The sequence below is a fragment of the Rhopalosiphum maidis genome, chromosome 4 (genome assembly GCF_003676215.2).
Source record: "Rhopalosiphum maidis isolate BTI-1 chromosome 4, ASM367621v3, whole genome shotgun sequence".
In the NCBI taxonomy this organism is placed as follows: domain Eukaryota; kingdom Metazoa; phylum Arthropoda; class Insecta; order Hemiptera; family Aphididae; genus Rhopalosiphum; species Rhopalosiphum maidis.
Window position 1 is genome coordinate 19,899,109 of NC_040880.1, and position 19,416 is coordinate 19,918,524.

The following is a 19,416-nucleotide window of genomic DNA, read 5'->3' on the forward strand; positions in this document are numbered from 1 at the left end:
ATCAGTAAAGTATAAACAATTTATTTATCGCATTGGACGACTTTTTTTTTATCACATTTTATTAAACAATAACATATGATATATCATATAATATAATTTTTGTTTTTATATTTTAGACATTATTATAAATTATAATACATGGTTTTTTGATTCTCTTTCTAATTGTACAATTTATAAATTTGACATTATTTTGTACACTATATTATAGTATACATCTGCTAATTTGTTAGAACACTGTATATATTGTAGTATTGTAGTAATATAGTATATATTATATAACTTAACAAATTTTCAAAAAAATTGTGTTATATGATTAACGGCAAGTTACTAAGTTCAGATGATAATGTCGGGGAAACTTTAATAAATAAAATAAATAATAAATAGCTGTACTACACTTGCGTAATAATAGTAGGTATATGCTGTATGTACAATATGTTCGAATTACTTTAGCAAAAAATTATTAATCTGTATCAAGCATGTGGATAATATAATAGTCAAGACAAACGTTATTCTACCTATGTTCTATAGATACTTATATAATTATTTATTGTTTATGTCTCCGCAATAGTTATCGTTGTTTTAGTTGCATCAGAACAAATATTGTATACTTTATAATACATTTAAAATCCAGTATTCCCTATTCATCGAAGTGGAAAATGTACAGGTAATAGATTATGCAAAATATTTATTAAGGGCCGGAGGGCTAGGTAAAAATTTAATATTTTATTTAACATTGATAAATAGGTGGTTTTACCTTAATATATTATACTTTAACGTTATTTATAGACATATAATATTGATTGATAATAATGCTTTTACGTTTATATTATATCATATTTATGTGTAGTAACGGTTGAGAACCACATAGTCGCTGTATGCTACTGTAGGTGTTTCGTTTTCGCAATATCTACCAATAAATTAATAATATTAATAATTATATTATATTATTATTATTATTTATTATTGATATTATTAGTTTATTATTAGTATCAATTTAGCAATCACGTTAAGATAATATTTCGTGGGCAAACAGTTCCTATATAATATAGGTATAGATAATAATATAGATACTATAATATTGTAATTTATTTGTATTATTGTGTTCGCCTTGCCCTGTTTATTAACGAAATTATATAGCCTGTACTGGTTTAAAATCATTTATCCCGATAATATACGTGAGTATTACGCTCATATGTATAAATAATACCCATGAATTAACTTGTATATACGTACTAATATCAAGTACGTTTGCATGTTTTCCCTGCTGTAAAAACGACTATTATTATGCTTATTTATGTCTAACAGGTGTATAATATAGGTATGTGTTAATATTATATATAGAATACAGCGTGTGTGCGTGTGTTCTCCTTGGACGACTTACAGTATATTGTCGGATGTTTAAAGAAACGGGTGACCCTATCTCGATTTTGTGGGTACCCATAAACAATAATTTTGACTTTCATAATATTATAAAATATTAAAATGCATATATAATCAGTTTATCTATAAAATTGTACGATATACATCTACTGTTGATATAGTTAACAGATAACATAAATAAAATTTTTAATCATTTTACTTGAATTCCTTGAGTACTGATAAGTGATAATAAAACATTAGTTTGTTCAAATGTATAAATATGTTTTTTATTTTAATATTATTTAAATAATTCAAGAATTTGTATATAATAAGTTACTTTAAGATAAAAATATAAAAATAATATGGTACACGAGAACATATACATTGCATTTATATTTAAATTAAGGCCCATTTAAATGTGTTAAATATTATGACAAATGTTTTAATAATTCAATTTTGAAGATGAATTTATACATATAATACCATTGATAATACAACGAATCAATGATAATACTCGACCATTTTCTATCAACAATGTTTTGAAACATTAATTTAAAAATTCAAATAAATATTTTAATAGGTAGAATAATTCTAAATTTATTTTTTATTCAAGCCCAAGTTCAAATTGTGCAACATGTACTTGTTGAGTGAAGCCCATCATAAAATAATCAAAATAATTAATACGACAATAATTATTAGGAGCTTGAAACTGTTGGTATTTCATTTTTAAGTTCAATATGAGGTCACTAATCATTAAATAGTATGTTAGTTGTATAAACTATAGTACAATTACAATACTGTACAGTGACTGATGCCATATTTGTTATGCCTTATTTTCTTGATTAGTCGCGAATAAAATAAACAGTTACCCACACGGCCACACATTTCTAATAAACGATGCGAATAGGATAAACTGCGACGAAGGGTTTTCAAATAATATGACAATATAAGTATAAATCTTATTTTCTTATTTTTTATATAATTGGTAATGCATAGTGTACATCGATGAAAATTTTAAAGAATGAATTATTCAAGTCTCGCTGCGGTAAAGACAAGGTATATAAGCAATTAAAACGATCATTATTCGGAATAATAATTATTAGTCTCGTTTGTTGTGCATTGTGTATATCTTACAGTATTGCAGTAAGTATACATTGTGTGTGTTATTTTAGAAAAATAATTTATTTTCACCATACATCTTCGTTAATTTTAGATGCTATATTTTATTTTCTCTTTTCCAATTTGCCAACTCAATCGTTATTTAATGGTTTAAGCTATAAATATATTATGTGTAAAGAGATAATAGTACTTAAATCAATTGACTTAAAGTTTCTCTTGCTATATAAATATAATTTAACAAAACCTTATATCTATGTATTATAAAGCATATTATTGTATACCTATACGTGCTACTGACCGTTATTTTGAGAGCTACTTCACTGCAGGTTTTCTGCGACTCTACACTAATACGGTGTACCATGACCTATTGTCAACCATATAGGATACTAACGATACAAACGAGATCATTGAGCACGAATGGACTATATAATTGTAAATAATCAGAATTTATTCGAGTTATTTTATATTATACTATAAGTATAATTCATACGTTTCCGTAGTGGTATAGTTACAACTTACAATATTGTTTCTACTGTACGGTTTATACTTAAAATATTAAAAATGTTTAAATACTTTAGTCGTGATGTAAATCATACTATACATACATATATAGTATATACTAATATAATATTAATATATAACGTTATAATTAGACTAAGGAACTTACATAGTTCTTAAAACTCACAAATATGCATGCAGCAAATGAGCATACAAAAATAAGAAGAAATACCAAATAAGCACTTAAAAGAAAAATAATATTGGCTGAATAATTGAAAACTTTATTTTATATATTAACTTGTGTAATTAACAATTTTTTCATTTAAATAATATTATTATTTTTATATTATCCAATCATTTGTAAATCATAACACAAAAATCTAAAAATAAAGTAAGTAATATTAAGTTTAAAAACAATTTTAAAATTAATTATCTAGTAGTTAACAGAATCTTTTTAATGACTGACATTGTTTTCTAGTAAATGGTTGAACTTATTTATTAAAAATTCTGAACCCTGACTGGGAAATTATTAAAATATCTCCGAAAAATAAAAAATGGTTTAACATGTAAAATAAGCCTTAAGTTCATAACTTATAGTATATTTATTGCAGTCTGAAAACATAATTTAAAACTTCAATAGCAAATATTTGTTATCAAATTCTAAATAATTTAAAACTTCTAAAGGTCTAGATGGAAGAGCTATCATAAGCTATAATATTTTTACTAATAACACTCCTTAAATTACGAAATAAATATAGATTATGTTTATTAATAATTTAAAAACAAAAATAATAAAGAATCATGTTTCGAGTACTTTTATACGTTTAATTAGACCTTGAGTATTTTTTTTTGTTGTTCGTTAGGTTAACCTCAATTTAGAATTTCGACAAAAATGTCTTTCTCTAACAGTCATCTTAATAAGTAAAAACATTTAAAATCAATTACTTGGTGTTAAACTTAATCAGTTTGAATAAACTTAATGTTTTAATATTATATTAATGATAAAATATATGCTATTCATTATTTGATGAACATAAAATCGTGATATTTCAAAAAATAAAGTACGCCATGTCTTATCTATATTTTAAATATTTTTCTATCGTATTTGTTTAATGTTTACAATTTTTATCGCTGTTATTTTACTTCAGTTCTAGACCTTGGGAATTGTTCCAGAATTGTAAACATTTATCCATTCAAAATTAACCAATACAAATACACAATATTATTCGATCATATTTCAAAAATAAAAAACACGCAATATCATATAGGTACAAGTAAATATTTAATGTGGCCAGCATGATTTAACAATATATTCTTAATAATTAAAAATATGGTAAACTGCTTTAAATATATATGTATAAAATAAATAATTTAAGGATGTTGTGCGTTAATTTATAGTATTTGGTACATTTATTAATCTTTAAATTCTTAGTTAAATAAAAGAGCCTACAAAGTAGTATAATTAAATAATAAATAATATAGGTTTATCTTATAATAATATGTATAGAAATTAGGCACCCGCAGATAAATTATAATATTAAAGTATAATAGGAGTATTTGTTTTATCAAACAATATACATATTATTAATAGGAAATATCAGCAAAATCATTTTTAAAACGCTTATTGTTTGTAATAAACTTATTCCCTGAAATAAATAAGTAGTTAATAGAGAAAAATAGTTATTTAAATTTTCTCTAACCGATATAACTTATTAGAATATGGCAGTATGGTAGATATTCGTGTAAAAATAGAAAAAATAATAAATAAGTCAATATAATACATCACAGAATTGCAATCAATTCCTTTAAATATGTATATTTCATCCGTTTAACTCGATATTACGAATTATATATTCTATAAAATTACGATGTAATATAAAACGTATAAAACACTGTCTGCAGTTTAATTACTCGTAGAAATCATTATTTACTTAAATAAATAGTAACGAATATGTAATTATTCTAGTTATTCATTATTAATTAGCATTGATTGTTACAATATATTTTTTCTATTGGCCCGCAATGAGATTACAAGGTAGTGAAAATAATGTAGCATAATATAAATATAAATATAAAATACAAAATGAAAATTGAATTTTAATTAAACTATACTGAGTCAGTTTTATACTGCTTTTTTGATCAGTCTTGTTGATTTGTATTTATTGTAATAGTACAGTGAATCAGTGAATCGAATATTTAAGTATAAAGTACAGGTGTTTTTAAATTTGTTTAGGGATAAACCTCTATAATTTACATGCACAAACGGTCCACATAAAAAGATTATCCGTCCATGTAGAATTTGGAAATTCTAATTTTGAGGCTCCATAGAAATAGACCCGTGTTTCTGGCATTATTGTATTGTTTCTTACAGATAAAATATAATAGTAAACTATGTTTTGAGTCACTTTAAATTATTCGGCGGAACATAATCTTCATCGATCAATAATAATAATGGTATTAAAAGGATTTTTCAGTGTACACATATGATGATAGGAGTATAGAAATAAGTAAATAATAGATATTGAATCTCGAGGACCGTTAGTCATAATCATAAATCACATATAATTTGTCATTTTTCAGTGGTCGTAAAACGATATTGTTAATTTATCATCATAAAATAGTATACATATTATGTGATGATGTACGCATCAGAGACAAAAGTATTATATATTTATATTTTAAATACATACATGACCATCATAAGGCATTATAATGTTTAATTTTAAGATTGAGAGCAAAATGATTTAATGCTTTTATATCGTGGCTATTTCAACTATATTTTTAGAATAATACTTACCAACTAGTTGTAAATTAATTTAAAATTTAAATATAGTTCGTAATTTTAGGGATTATGACAAATTATTTATAGTACCATGATTAACATCATATATATCATGTTAAATCATAATAAAATATGTTGAAATAATATTTACTCTAAGTAACATTTATTTTACTTACATACTAGTTATACGAGTACTTCAATTCGTTTAATACGCGCTGAAACAGCAACAACACTATACATTTTCGACGTGACCTATGAATTATTATCATTTATCATCTTTCAATAATATAAAATATAAACCTACAGGTATAACCACTGTGGCACTGTCTGATGTTGTGGCGTACAAAGTCAGCAGGTAGTGAATGCGACCAAAATGGCAAAACAGTACTGCGGCGTTGTGTGTATTTCGTATTTTCGTAAATAATATTATTGAAAAAACAAATTTAATAATTTAAATAGACCTGCAGTTATTTCCACTTACAGAATTATATGCATACAGAGAGTGCAGAGAATATAAAATCCTATCACGCATCACGCCTTTTAAATACAACATGTCATAAACACTCACTCATAACACAACGCATATAAAAGTGATGCTGACAGTCCTCGTGTTCGTTTTGCTCGTAGAGAAAAAAGCTAAGTGTGATCGTACAATATTATCATATTATATTATTGTAGCTCGGAGGGCGGTCATATTCGTTTGTTAATCGTGAATAATATAAAACGAAGGAGAAAAATAGCGGCCGGTCCGGCGTTATCCTAAGAATATTATAATAATATAAACGACACTTGCCGCTTTTTCAAACAGGGTTCGTTATTTTTTTCCCATCTCGCGCACAAGAAAAACATTCCACCGGCTTTCGGATAATATAATTCTTTTCTCCTCCGGCCGGCCGACCGACGAAATAAGGTCCCAAAGATTTCGGAACGATTATAAAACACACATAACATAAAATAATATATATATATATATATACATATGACGACGAGAAGAATGCCAGAGCGTTGGCGGCGGCGGCATCACTATATAGGCCCCCGTAGGTATTATATTATTATGTACATATTATATTATATGCGTTCCACTGTGGCGCTAATCTCTACGACGTCGCGTATACCCGAAACCTCCATCGCGGTATCTATCATGTATACACAATATATAACATATATTATGCGTACTGAGTATACTCTTTTTGATCCCCTTTCTCCGTCCCTTGTGTTATTATTTTTATTACCATTGATATTATCCAGTTTCACCCGTGTTTTTTTCCATTCAATAAAATCAATTTCGGCCGTTTCGTTATATCGTTGTTATATACATACTTGTTATTATATCATGGTTTTTTTTTTCAACCGTATGATATCAGCAAACAATGTGTTGTATATTATATCTTATATATACGCGCGCGGCTAAACGCGTAACGCAACATTATTGTGTTTAATATGTATTATTTTATATTTTATTATAAACTTATGTATAGGTACCTAATTGATGTACGAGTACATAAGAACCGTATACGATATATTATAATATTAGATGATAATCTCGCAGTAGACGATTAAAAATCTACCACGTCATTATGATATATAATATTATGTATTTTAGTATTTAGGTATATTATATATTTTGTAACTTCTAATCGATAATAGTATCGAAGATTTTAAAGACACACGGTTTTACAGATTATTTAGTTTAGATAAACATATGTTGATTTATTACTTCGTCTTGTATATCCTGTCTAAATAATAAAAATATAGCATTTATTTTTTGGATTGTTTTTATTGTTTCTGTTATTTTTGAGACGTTTATTAATTATATTATATTTGTATATGTATGTCGTAGAATCTGGCGGTTCCGTGTAACAAATGTAGTTGTGTTTATATATATAATATATACTCGAACGTAGTGTATTATTATTAGGCGTTTTAATGGATTTTTAAACTAGTTCGTATATAGTTTGTAATTTATATATATAGTATATCCTCTCAGTAGTTACATACATATACTAACAAATATACACAGCAATATACGAACGTCTTGTCATAAGACCAAAACAAATAGTGATGTCTCTGTGGTTCCGTCAAAATTTTTTTAGGTACCTACATAATAAATAACACATAAATCCAGTTCTTTTTATATCCGGTGTTTCGTTATATCTATATAATATTATGCATTACACGCGATTCCAACCTTGATTTAATTATAGAAATTACTTGAGAAGACTTGGTTTAACTTTATTCACACGTAGGCTTTTCAATTAAAAAAATATATATATTAAATCACAAATGTTATAATAGTTTTAACTATTTTTAATGTCTATATAAATATACATAGATTTCAACGTGTTTAGAAAAAAACCAAATGTTCATTATACACATGCCATTTTTATAGTTTATATAGTATATATAAACATAATTTCCAAGATATAGGTTATTGCGTGATATTATCTAATTGTTTATACATGATGTATTGACTGCATAGTATTTACTTATATGATTTACTGATGTGAAATAGTTTATACGGTTTTACCTAAACTTATAAATTATATACTTAGTATTAAATTTGTATTTAATGGAATCATTTCTATTTGGTTTTTAATACGTAAAATTTAAAGCAAGCAGCTTTCATATTGTGGAAGTACCCTCTAATAATAATAATAATAAAATTATTCTTCATACAAATTTTTATTTTTTGCCAAATATGCCAAGTATTTATGAACAGTTTTAAAGTCATGGGTTGATAACTATAATCCATGTCAGATAATTAAAAAAATATTAACTTACCGGTTATAGTGAAATATGCTATAAAGTTTATTCAACATTTTGAAAAGAGATTAAATTCATATTTTCATTTACTATATAGTTAGTTACCATAGACTAAATTAGATTCTACCTTAGCCTATAGTTTTATTTACCTATTAATGAATAATAAGTTTTTTAACTTTAATGATAACAATTTATAAAATGTGTTTTATTGATTGAGCATTAAGGATGGGAAGGTACGTATCCACGCAAGACACAACAATATTATAATATAAAAATTGAAGAAATATGACTTATTGTCATATAATCTGTACGTTGATTTATCGGTTAGATTCTATCCCGTTTGTTTGTATAACACGTAAAATACTATATAATATATGATATTATTTTGTCCAAACAGAAAACAAATGCAAAAAAAAAAATATAAGGATACAATTATTTTTCGTGTATACCTTACAACTTACAATATATAAATAATGGATATTTTATTATACATTATAGATTTATAAATATAAGATATAAGTTTAAAATAATATATTTAAAATATATTATAATAATATCCTGAAATCCGTAATACATATTATTATCTATACATTGTATATATTTAGTATAATATATTATGTACAATTGATTAATACAGATAATGGTTTTTGTGTCAATGTAGTTAAGATATTGGGAAAGAAACTTGATATTGACATGACTCAATTGAATTTTAAGATCAAATTTCTCCGATTTACGATTATATATAAAACGAAATATCCGCATGAATAGGAATATCGGCTGTATAGTGTATACACAACGTCCGGTTTTAAACGATTTCTGCGCTTATAAAAATATATCGTCGTTTGTTGTGAAATGGTTTAGAAGCAACACTTATAATTTATTTTTAATAAAGGAAATATGGGTGAAAACTTAAAAAATACGCAAAAGAGTATATCTTATACTGGGGATTATACTTGTCATTAAAAATAGTATATAAAATAGTATAAGCCTATTGTCCAAAGCATAAATAAAATAAATTGGTGCCAAATACATGCATCAACATGGAGTTAATTCATAAATTCAAATTTTAGATTACCTATTTGCTAAAACAACTACAACTTTGCTAAATTCAAAAGAATTTAAAATGTTATAAAACCATTTTTGAAAAAAAATTTTTTTGTTCAATACCTTCAAATTTTCACATTTAAACCTTCGTACAAAAAATCATTATGGTTTTAAGGTTACACATTAAAAGTTTTGTATTATATTTACAAGCCTTAATTGTTAAAAATTGTATGCATTTTTAATTACAAAATAATGTTTATTTTCATGATTTGGATGAATTTTGAAAACACTTGAAATTGTTAACTTAAATCAAATAGAGTTTCCTGTTTTGGTGGACACACAATATATAGTTTTAGTGGTGAGAAATGTGACGACATTCCGACAAAACAAGTATTTTACTTGTACAGTTGTACAGTTGTACGTATACATATTTGTAAACTTCATCACCCCCCAACGATCGCGTTGCCTATTTCTCGTGGTTTATGCGACAAGCGGCTAGTCAAGGTTAAATGCACATAAGTTACTTATATTGATATTATTTACAAATTCTTTGTGAATAGACCGCAAATATGCCTCTCGTTGTTTGGAATTGATTGTGTTTATTCGGATTAATACATGCTTATATACGTATCCTATCCTATAATCTGCGATTATTAACACCTACCACGGTATTACATTGCAGTCAACAACGGAATAATTCTGTTTCATACATTTTTAAGGCGTGTATTATACGAGGGGAAAGGCCAAGCATTTATACTCGCTTATCGACACCAAAATGGCGTCTATATTGACTACGTAGTAACTTAAACCTGAGGTTAGCATATATATTTATTTTTTTTGTATAAATACAAATTACTTTATTCCAAGCAAAAATACTAAAGATTACACAAATACTTTTTTTTATTTAATGTAAGAGTGTTTTAAGCATTTAAACCATTATGTTTTTATTGAACTAATAGGTAATATGAATTCTGCTGTTTGATACAATGCATGTGGACCGGATGTCCTTTCTCTTAAACAGCAAAATGTATATTATAAGTTCGGTACTCATTATGGTTTAAGACACACTTACAATAAATTAAAATAGTATTTGTGTAAGGTTTTGTGTTTGTTTTTGGAATAAAGTGATTTATATATACTATATATACAATGCTAATTATATGCTAATTATAATTTAATATTCTCTAAACATTTTAGCCTCGTGTAAAAGTGTTCGAATTGAAATAGATAGATGATGCAAAAAGTGTAAAAAAAAATGTTCTTATACCTTAAGATTTAAATTAATTAAAAATAAATTATGTCGATAACTTAATATTGATTTTTAGTGATGTTTGTAGTTACTTGCGTTCACAAATGATTTTGTATTTTTACCATAGCTTATGATGTAGACAATATCATGCTTACAAGGCCACGAATCAACGAAGCGACTGTTGAATATTTCGGTTGTATTGGCGTGACCATCTCCTATAAGCACGGAAAAGTAATCCAGCGATTAATTTTAGCAGTTTATTGCGGTACCTCACCTAATCGATGACCTCTTGGTTTCAGTTCCGAAAATGGTATGTCAAAAACGGACCGGATCGTACATTCTATAGGATTGTACTCGGCGAGATAGTCTATGCCATTGATCTTGTAAGTGCTTTTCCGCGGTCTTGACTGGATATAGACAAGGATATAAACATTATTGTCCACAATATATACGTATTATAAATTTAATGGTATAACTATAAAAAAGTAATACTGTGCCTCGAACTTAGTATAGCAATAGATCATTTGAATATGAAATGAATCGGTGCATTATTTATCATAGAATATCTTTATAAATTATCTTAATTGTATAAAAACATATTGTGACTATACATTTTCGATATATTTTACTTGGAAATTAATAACTTATTAAGAATCTTGCAGTAATTTTCAATTATTTTTACCCATTTACAATTTTTTTACTCATATATTAATAAAAAAAATACTAAAATAAATTAAAAATATCAATTGTCTATAAATAGGTCAAAAATTCAAAAAGAATCAAAATATTTCAAAAATGATGACATACATAGAAAACGATTATATAAACACTTCGTAAACATACCAATTTCTACAGTTATTCGTTTTTTAATTTTAACAAAATAAAGAAATTAATGTGGCCAAAAACTAGCTTAACATAGATATTTCTGTTTTTCCTTAATTGCCTGTTCGCAATACTCTCAAAGTTTAAAATCGAAGAATTTTATTAATTATCTATCATTATATTATATTTACACACACAACAAAAATAAAAAATCACACTTCATTTTAAAATCAATATAGGATGAGCATATTATTATGTTTTTATTTTGAGATATATGCGGTTGCACAACTATATAATGTGTAGAGAGTTCTAGAAATATTTAAGTGACTTTATATTATTGACATAATGACATGATAAATCTATGTCTCATAAATTACAATTCCTATGCTTACTAAATGTTTACTTTGGTACATTTTTCTAATGTTATAACCTTCCATTAATTTAACAATCCTTTATTTGGATAGGTGCGTATTATATATGCGTACGTGACTCGTGAAAACCCTTTAAGGCTTCTTTATTTTAGTTTTGATGTGTTAAAAAATGTAAGTGTAAAACCAATTAGTACAACTATAATTATATAAGTATACTTTAAATATTCTTTTACCTAAATATAATACGCATGGATTTGTTTCATTAAATACCTACACGGAATCAGTTTAAACTTCAAACCATAATTTTCTAGTAAAAACTAAATACATCTAAGAGTGTTTGTATGAACGTAATTTTACTAGGTACACATAGTTTTAACTAATAGCTATAGTAAAACGTAAACATACATTTAATAAATGTTCAGTAAAAATCAGTTTTTACACATGATCTCATTGTAAAAAGTGCAATTACTAATTTTAAACTTATTTTTTGAGAAAATATATTGGTTTTTTTAATAATACGTATAATAACTATTTCTACAACTAATTTATACAGAATATAAATAGTGAACAAATAATATAGGTACCTTTTACCTATAAATTAAAGAATAGAACACATTGTACAGCGCGCACTTGCAGAATAATTCGACTTTGAATCATGGACTCAGGATATGGACGTTGCTTTTTTAAACAGAATTACTGATAACCTATTAAATATTAATTTATAGTCGATTATTCTTAATTTACTACCTCATATAATATAACAAACTTATATTTTGGGTTACTTGTAATCACAGCTTAAAGGCGAAGCATATTGCACAAAGTTTGACTAAATTTATGTCTTTGTTTGTTTGTTCTAAAATGTTCTAAAATGTCAAAATATTTTACCTAACCTTTTAACAATGAAATAATTTGTGGACTGCAAATTTATTTTTAAAATGATCTATACTATATCGTCATCCATCAATAGTGTACGCTGCACTCAATTTTGAATATAAATTATAGGATTGTACATTAAATTTCCGGATAAGGGTTACCAGTTCCAATATAATTTGTTGAAGGTCATAATTATGTTCGAATGTAAGCTGTCAAAATATTATTATGCGTTAGAAATGTTTTGAGTATGAAAAAGACTCGTGACAGTAAAATAATATCATTTCATTTTGCTATAAATAATATTTATTGACTTATATTTATTATGCATTCGTTTTCCAGATTGTTTTTGTTTTTACGTTGTACAAATGTACACAAAAATTACAAAAATAGCAAAATGAAAATAAAGACTATATGCATGTTAGTTTGTACACAATCAATAAAGAAAATTAAAAAAGAAAATATTGATTATTTTTTATTATTATTATAATTTGAAGTCCATAGGCTCTAGGGCTACTATCACTAGACCTCTATTACTAGGTAGGCTAAATTGTTATCAGTGACCCGTGAGGGCTTTGCCCCTACACCACTAATATTGATTATTAACACTAACATAAAAAACTGGGTGGGCTACAGACAAAACTGGGTGGAATCATATGAAATCATACAATCTCTACATTAATATAATACAATATAAGCATAAATGCAAATAGAATTATTGTTTAAGAAACCATCTATAACTACAGCATTTCAGAATATTAAATTTAAAATTAAAAACAATTTATTTAAGTATTCAATCAAAAATTACACGAACTATAATTGTTATATGCAACCGCACATAATTTAAGTATTATGTAATATAGTTCCCATGTTTATTTTAATAAGTATATTTTGTATTATTTTTCAAATAAATTATTTTTTAGGTTACTCAAATGTGTCTCATTACTATCTTATATGAAAAGAATAACTAACATTGTGGCTAACCTGTGGCGAACGTCTAACAGTCAATCACCTCCTTGTTTACTGTCGAAACCACATAAAAACCAGAAGAAGCCTATAGGAATTCCAGAGGTTATCTTTTTGAAACTCTGAGCTCAAATTAAGACCACAGTAATAAAATCATCTTGTTTTTCAAATGCATTGATATGTGTAACTCAATATCTAACCAACTCCGATATATTTATTTATATGTGACGTTGTAAATAATAAATATTGAATATTTGTATAAGCTTTTAAAACCTGAATTGTTAATGCTGTACCAAGAACAGAAAAATATATGATTTATTGAAGTACTTTTATTTTATTATTTTTAATAACTATATAATTTATAAGATTGAAAAACAAAATAATAAAATTTATGTATGCTAGTATATAGTTAACGTACATCTTCCGTATATAAAACATTTTCAATCTAATATATTTGTTCGAACATATTATGAGTTTATGACTGTTGGATATAAATTATATGCATTGTTCAAACTAGTAATCCATTCCCTATATTTTCATAATTTAAATACATTTTTAAGCATTTTTATTTTTGAAACATTGGTATTTATTTATGAAATTTAATAAAAATACAAATAATAATGTATTTATTAATATGCGGTAGATCTGTAAAATATATGTGTGTGATAAATATAATATATATTAGTAGAAATCATGAACTATTTGTAGGTATGTTCAATGTTGTACATGAATCGACTGAAAAGAGGCATTGTTTTAAAGTAGTATTAAACAACCAACAGATATCAATTGTAATATTAGAGATTATACAATATTTATTTCAAAACTACAGAACTGTTTAACGAAAAGACCCGTGGTAAAACTCCTCGTATATTCGTATAAGATCATATTGACCTTTTGGCTAAATTATCTTCAGCCACTATATACTGTATCACTATCTGTCTTTCTCTCTGCTCCATGTCCGTCAGCTAAATGTTCGTACATCATTATACATATAATATATATTATATATATCATTAATTATTATAACGTTATCAATATACAATAATAGACTATAAGAAGAAAAATGTAGTGATTTAATATAGTACTTTGCAGGTTAATGCATGATGGTCCATAACTCGTAACAGTTGTAATTAAGTAACTTATTCGTTATAATAAAAGTGTTCTTAAAAACAATTGTCTTGACAATTTTATTGATTATGCATGATATATTAAATTTAAGTATGAAAAAGCACAGATCTAGATTATAGTACATGATATGCATAACGAAAAGTTTTCTCCAATGTATATATTATTATCTATATAATAATATTATATTAAAATATAATAAAATATAAATAAATAAATTGTATACACGCGTGAGATTACGAAAATGTTTATTAATATCTATAATTTAAGGATACGACGATAGTCAATGAGTATTAACTGATAATACTACTATTGATATATCGTATTATTTTATACCTACATGGCTACATACAGGAACTTCTCAGATGATAACTGTTCTACGAGTTTCATCCATTGAATTTAACTATATACTAAATAATATGTAGAAATATGAAATATTCTTTGATATAGCCGGTTATTGCATTTTGATATTTATTAACTCATTAGTGATTTTGAAATAAATAAAGCGATTAGCGTGTTCCGCCAAAGTAACACTAAATAATAGATTTTACTAAGATTCGAGTTAACGGAATTAAACAATTCCTCTAACCAGCGTTTCCCAAAGAGTGTTCCGTGGGACAATCTCAAGAGTTCCGCCAGATGTATGTGATTATTGAGAAAATTATTTTATATTATTTTTGGATTATTTATATTATTAAAAATTATTTAAAGAAGAGGATTTCGCCAAACACAAATTATTTCTCAAGGGTGTCGTGGTCGTAAAAGTTTGGGAACCGCTGCTCTATACAGTTATATAATATATATACACCATAATATAACATGCCATATTTATATTGACAATAAATTACAATAACACATTTGTATTGTGTAAATCATTATTCATCATTTTCTGTGTCCAACATCTTGTAATTTATGTACTCGAAACATATACATTCAACAAGGGCAATAAACGTTGTTTTACATGTAAAAATCATCATTGTGTTGAGTCAGTATTTTCGAAAGAGAAAGATATGTAGGTAGGAACTGCAAATGCATCCTGAAGACAATGACCATTTAGAAAACACTGAAGTGCTTAAGTTTTGAGTATATTTTTATTATTTACACGAATACATTAAACGACAAATAGAATCTTAAGTCTTTGTGTTCAGTGTTGTGTTCAGCATATTTATTTATATAAATTGCGTATTATTCTAAATTAAATTTCTGACTTCTGTAAATGACAAATGTATACGTAAAAGGTATGTACGGAGTAACCAATATAATATAATGTAAATAAGCCTTTCAAATCAGCTTTAGGTTAAACAATTTATGTTCATTTTAACTTTACTAATTAATAAATATCGATAATAAATTATTTTGTAGACTCTCTGATAAAAAAAATGAAACTAATTTTGAATTCAGCATATAATTAATATTATGCATTAAATGGGCTATTTTAATGTTTAAAAATTGTACGTGGTACTAATAAAGTCTCTAATATTAAAATTCCGAGTTTGTAGTATGATTGTGATATACCGTTTAAATAACATTTATGTTATTAATAAACGTGAACTACGTCTGCGGACAAAAAATTTGTCAACCAACGTCTTATTATAAAATAAAATACATAGGTAACCTATCATTTTCCAACGTTCCGGAAGTATAAACTCTAGTATGAATATTCCACTGTGTAACGCAGTTTGTCTTACCTAATAAATATAATATGTAAAATCACTAATATTAGTGAGCTGTGGCCTATAGGTGTAGTGCATGGTGCATCAGCACAAAAAGAAACGCCAACTACGCATAGTGTACGACTAAATTGTATTTACTTAAATATTCAATCGTATAATAGTATTAAACATAAGCTATATTTATAGTATTTACCTATATATATATATATATGAGTAATAATACCTATAGGTATTTATGCGTGAACATGTCAATCGGTGTATAATTTTTGTGTCACGATTTTTTCCAGCTGTCCAAGTACGCGCTATGCGTATATACAAGCCGTTTACATTGAATATAATAATAATACTATACATACCATTCTATCGTACATTTCTATTAATGTTTAAACTTTAATTGCCGTCACGTACGACAGTCTTGTAAAATGATTATGAGTTTTTTATCGATATTCTTCACGCTTGTTGTTTAAATATCCGATTTTGTTTATATAAATATCTAATAAAATTCGATTAGACCTCATCATCTGATATTTGCCCATTATTTTGGTACGCAAAATACCTGGAAGCTGGATACATTACAATTATGACATAGATTTGAATATAATATAATATTATATATACTATAGTCTATTAGTATATAAAATAACAATGTTATATTGTAATGTAGCTATAATGCGGTCAGTCGATGAGACCATTATAATCGAGTAATCGACTATCATGCATATACGATATTAGTAATATTTTTCAAATTTCACTATGACGATCAATTTTAATTGCTATAACTACATTTCAAGGTTTTAAAAATATTAAAGTTATATACATTGTTACTGTAAGACATGATTAAAATAAATATACAACTTTGTTTTCAGTTTTGTTTTTATTTTTATATTTAGGAAAATGATGTATAAAATATTCGTTTTGATACTATTATTATTTCAGTATACAATTCACGAGTACAAATATAGTATAATATTTCCTATTATGAAATACCAAAACAAACTGTGTATCTATATGTCATACCACTAAAAATGTATTTGTAATGTAATTCATTCAAAATTATTAATATGAACTCAAAAAATTATTCAAATTATTTTAATATAAAGATATTTAAATATTATAGGATTATTGATTTAATTTATGACTTATGTATAATGTAGGTAGTAGGTACATAATTACTTTTTAAATCTAATGAATTTAAAAATCTTTATAAATCATACATAAATTGTATGGATAAAATAAATTAATGTTTAAAACTGATAAAATGTTAAAATAATATAAAAAAATGTGAATGATAATAAATACAATTAAATCGGCATACTATTATTCAACTACACTAACATAGAGATTACTGATTAATCTAATAGCAGTAGAGACGTAGAGTATTGAGTAAAACCTATAATAATACAATATGATAAAATTGGCTTAATAATTAAATTATGAATTACTGAATATGAAATTTGCATAAACAATATAGCGTGTTTCAATTAATAATTTAATAATCACATGTTCAATTAACGATTATTGTACAGTTATTTAAAAAAAAAAAATAATTCGAATATTTATTAAATGTCGATAGATACGCATAAATTAATAAGCATTTAAACTATAAACTCAAAATAGTTAATTATAATTACATATATTATGAAAATTAAAATGGTATTTATAATTAGGTATGTAATGTTTAAGATCGCTTGAAATTATTTTCTTTGAACTTTTAATGTGGACATGTGGTAGCTTGGAAGCTCGGTGATTATGTTATGATAACATTGATAACAAGTAAAAACCATGTGGTCGGTATAATAAATATATTTTAAAATTGAACTTTTATCATCATATATTGTTAATTTAGTTAATTGTTTCTATGCGAGTTTATTGGTATTCATTGATATTAAATGTGAAAATATAAAATATTATACTCGAATTGAAAAATGATTTACGAATAGTAAATATGTAAAATGCTTCAATTATAACCATAATTTATTTTCTATCACGTAATTTATTTTTCATTTTTCGTGCCCAATGGCCAAGACGGCTGGTTGTGATTTAAGACTTGAGAACCGTTCCAAGATAAAAAACATAAAGTTTAATAAAAGCGTATTTGCGTCACGTTATTTGCGCGTAAAATCAATGTTTAGAGTGATTAATTGAAAAAAAATTCTTAACTTGTGCATTTGCAATGTGTTTTTGACAATCGATTGCCGCTCATTTAATCGACCAGATTTCCGTGTAAAATTAATAGAAAAATGTACACGCACAGGATTATTATCGTCGAAATATAATAATAAGAATAGGAATAAAATAGTGTGGGTAGCTGCTAGTGTATGCTACAATTACGTATTTATCACAGACGCATTCCGCCCGAAAATTCTATTATATTTTTTATTTGTTTAAGTATATTGACAGTACAAGCATAGAAGGAGTCGACGTGTTTTATCGGACGCAGAAGAAAAACGATGTAGATCTGTATATAATAATATACAGATAAGTGGATATTGTTATTTTGTCTTTCGTAAACAAAATGTATAATTTTAGTGTACAGAAGTCGTACGGTAACCGACAGTCGTGTTGTATTATCGGTAAACATTATTATACTGTTATCACATTCGGAGCGCTGCAACAGGTAAAGACAGACGTAAGTAAGTAATACCACTACACAACGGCAGCAGCTGCGCGACGGACGAGCAAACAGCGATTCCGGCGGCAGCGCCGATGACATTTCGCGGTGCCAGACGAGACGGGACGAGGAACCCGGGGCGGCTTCGGAGACTCGCGCGCGCC